The sequence below is a fragment of the Camellia sinensis genome, chromosome 2 (assembly GCF_055761805.1).
Source record: "Camellia sinensis isolate YWXY chromosome 2, ASM5576180v1, whole genome shotgun sequence".
Lineage (NCBI taxonomy): Eukaryota > Viridiplantae > Streptophyta > Magnoliopsida > Ericales > Theaceae > Camellia > Camellia sinensis.
Window position 1 is genome coordinate 133,424,644 of NC_138962.1, and position 4,267 is coordinate 133,428,910.

At 36.0% G+C, this 4,267-nt stretch overlaps 1 long non-coding RNA gene across 1 annotated transcript; it reads right to left on the reverse strand.

The window, feature by feature from the left end:
- Nucleotides 1-404: 404 nt before the first annotated feature.
- LOC114282496 (uncharacterized) lies at nucleotides 405-3,416 on the reverse strand. The gene is made up of 3 exons (XR_014360450.1): nucleotides 3,101-3,416; nucleotides 2,187-2,370; nucleotides 405-711 (listed from the first exon to the last, which is right to left on the reverse strand). It is a non-coding gene; the product is annotated as an uncharacterized LOC114282496 (long non-coding RNA).
- Between the last annotated feature and the right edge of the window lie 851 nt (nucleotides 3,417-4,267).

Sequence of the window (4,267 nt, forward strand, 5' to 3'; positions counted from 1 at the left end):
CCCTTACCACGCTTCTGCAGTATAATTTTGTTGATTTAATCATATCTGCATGTCTTATTATGTTCTACATAACAATCATTCACAATATACACAAAGAATATATAATGGACATGGGTTATAATCGTTAGCGTTAATAGAGTACATTTAACGTTGCTATCAATTTTTCCATTTTCATTCAAAATGTCATGCATGATGCCTAAGTCTTTTCTAGACACCCTAAGGCTCAATGGACTCGTGTGTGAGATAGCAACTCGTGCTCTGATACCACTTGTCACGCCCCAAACCTGCCCCTAGAAGTTTGGGCATGACCATTTCAGAAACGAACACTTAACCTGTTATATATAATATATGGGGCCTGAACGGAAGCATTAAATATCAAAATTTGACAATATAAACAAACTCCATTGAGCTACTACTATCATGCCAGGATCTCAAACTTTAAACAGACAAATAAAATCTAAAACATACACCTGAATGTCGGATATATATATACATATATATATAAGCCCAGCTCTATAACTGGGCATACATCAAAAACGTTTCGGAAGAAAGTATTATACACATTCAAACTTAGGCTAACAACTAAAGTGCAAAACCTAAGTTCATCAAAACTTCATGAAATTAAGAGCAGCTTCTCTTAGGCTTGGACATGGAACGGTTGACCAAAGAGGACAAGCGTCATGGCTTAGGACTGACCACTTGGTTGGTTACCTACAGAAACAGACATAACATAGGGTGAGCCAAGCTCAGTGAATAGTATGATATATAAATGCACAATTAAACATAATAAATGACAATGCATATATAAATACGAAGATCACGTAGTTAATCTGTTCCTGTTTTCTTTTTAAATGGCCTTAGGCCCCAATCGTGAGTCATAATGGTTTTAAGCCCTTGAACACATTAACATTAAGCTTTTAAACATAATGGCATATAGCCCTTGAACATATGGCATGGAGCCCTTAAACATAGTGGCATATAGCCCTTGTACATATGGATATATGAACTCAAACGGTGTCTCACACGGACTCTAGAGGTGACTCACATTGTAGCACTTAGTTCCGTGTAGCACTTTGTTTCATATTAGAATGGCATAAGCCCTTATCAGATTGGCATTACAGCCCTTATCAGAATGGCATTAAGCCCTTAAAACATATTGGCATTAAAGCCCTTGGACGTGCATATATGAACCCAAGAGGTGTCTCACACGGACTCTAGAGGTAACTCACATCGTAGCACTTAGTTCCGTGTAGCACTTTGTTTCATTTCATAACAACTTATACAGATGGCCATGAGCCTCATAACTTTCACATATGTATGGACTCAAGAGGTGTCTCACATGGACTCTAGCGGTGGCTCACAATGTAGCACTTAGTTCCAAGTAGCACTTTGTTCCATACCAATAATTAGCAGGTCTTACAGACCAAACCATACCTAAATGTCATACCATAAACGGAAATAAATTCATACATATGCATTAGGCTTCAATCATTAACAGAAATCAGAATTCATACTTACTTATATTTAGCCTGTTAATAGCGCTGGCAAATCAATAAAAAGCATTCTTGTTAGTTCCATAAAGAAATTCCTCAACATTGTGAACTTATAGTACACTTGAACTTGTACATATGTAAGCATGTAACGTAGCTTGTAACATACTTAAGCTTGTATCATGCGTATACTTGTAACATACTTGAATTTATAACATACATGGACTTATAACATACTTAAACTTATAAACTTGTAACATTCTTGACTTAGAGCATACGTAAACTTATAACAGGCTTAAACTTAGAACATACGTAAACTTGTAACCTAATTATTTGAACCACGGTATTATTACCCCTGGGTAAGGGCCTTGTGCTGAAAATGATGTGAATACTTCCACATATATGAATAATCGTTCATTAAATTAAGAGAAACCTGAGCACTTCTTGCTATATCATATCATTAGCATGCGCTTAACAAAATAGAACAATTCATCTTCTTATGTGAGTTGCATACCGATGGTGAACCTTTACATTCATATCATAGATTCTAAATGATCTTGGGTCCCTTCGTAACATAATCTTAAATTCACACAAATATCATTCCTCAAAGATGAACATAGGTTCCACTTATTCCTTAAGAAATAACATAAGGCTAATATTCGTCATTAACAAAACATAAGGATTCCAAAATCATACCAACGTACGCGAATCTTTCAGCAGTTCACATTGCTTTCCAATTGGCATAAATGTTCTTATAACACTTACAAGGAACAAAGCATTAGTGACAATAATTATCAACAGTAGATAAAATGTACATTTTTGTACTACTACTCACAGTGATCAGTTCTCGGTGGTAATAGGACGATGTTCTCGTCTCGACCTACAAGTACAATGCACAACACATAATATGAGATTATACTCGATCATTTACTTATTCTCTTTGATCATTCACTTAATTAGCCATGGTGGTACCAAGCTCATTATTTCTTAATAAGTTATACTCCATGTCACAGAAGCAGGAGAAATCAATGGAAAATGGTTTAGGTGAAGAAATGATATAAAATTAGTTGACAGAAAGTGAACAGTCGTCACTAATTTGGGCATACCTATTTTTGTATTTAGAATTTGGGAGTGAGACCACTTCCATTGGAAACTAGACTTCCGGGGCTTGATTTTAGGCTCAAGAATCACTCAAAACGGAGCCCCGAGGCAAAAGATATACTCATTCAAAGATGGCTGGACAAAGCTGTCTCCCGCACGTGCGGGAAACAGGGCCGCACGTGCGGCTCTGGGCAGATTGCTGTCCGAAAATGGCTGAAACTTTGGGGCTTTTCATTTTCAAAATCAAACCTTAATTACATGTAAATCAAAGTCCAAAACCCTTTAATACATGACCAATTTCACAATATTATTCTCCATCAACCATCATAACCTCAAAATACACAAATATAAAGCCTATACTTCTTTAATCAAGAAATTCTAAGGAAATCAAGGTTCCATCAATATATATACATAAAACCCTAACTCAAATGGGTTCAAAGCTTCCCTTATTATCATGATTTCATGAAATTGATGTCTCAAACATAAGGATTCAAGATAGATGATCATACCTTAGTTCCATCCTTGTCTTTCTCCTAGCTTTCTCCAATTCCTCCCAAGCTTCCCATGGATGATCTTCTTTTTCTTTCTTCACCCCCTTCAAGCATCTTCAAAACCCCATGAGTGTTGATTAGAGGAGCTTTCCTCTTCTTCCTTCCCTCTCTCTCACGGTTCTCTTCTCTCTCCCCCAAATATTTTATTTGACTTCCAAATGATAAGTTCACCACCCACATAGCTTAATCATATATACATATAACCAACACCTAAGCTTTTAACAATAGGAATAGCCAAACACGCCCTTACGAATCGCGAAAAATTAGATTTCAATTACAGTTCCCAGGTGACTCTAAAAATTGTGCTGATCATAAATGTGTCCCCTGTTTTGGTTTATGAAGCCTCTAGGGCCTTCAATTTGCAGTATAAAGTTAACCACCTAAACATACATTAACGAGTCAGACAAAATAGATTTCCAATTAATTTTCCCCAATAGTTCTAAAAATTCCCATTAAAATACCCAAGTACTCAATTTTGATTTCTGAACCCGTAAAGGTCGGTAATTTCAATTTTACAGTCGTGGCTCAACAAATAATTCCTCAATTTGAACACATATCAATAAATCAAAATGCATTAACACAATAGGCCGTAAAGGTAATCTCTAATACGGATTTTGGGGTCGTTACATATAAGTTAAGTGTATAAGCTAACAAGAGCTGGAATTCTACAAGATTCAGAGGTTAAATACATGAATGAAGTTAAGATTGAAGAATTTATGCTCAATACATACATGCATGCATATTTCAAATTATTTTGAAGTTGTTTTCCAAGAATTCTCTCATGCATGTCATAGTTTCAACTTGGTTTTGGAAATTCATCACATTTCATACCAATTGGCCTAAATTGATCGTGTTTTTAATGTATAGAACCTGGATTAATAGACCGCTCGAGAGAACAAAGTTACGCTTGAGCGAACTGCCTTGTTTTTCTAAAATTTTGCAAGTGTTTTCAAAGTACATGTTTACATCCTCATTGCATCCTAGGCATTCCTAGGCCATGATTAAGCTACAATATTGAGGATAAGAGTTAAAAACACATGTTAAGAAAGAAGAATAATAAGTTTAGCACCGATGTATAGACGTCCCCGAACGTCTCGGGAGGAAAATCCCCCCCGTTTTGTTCAT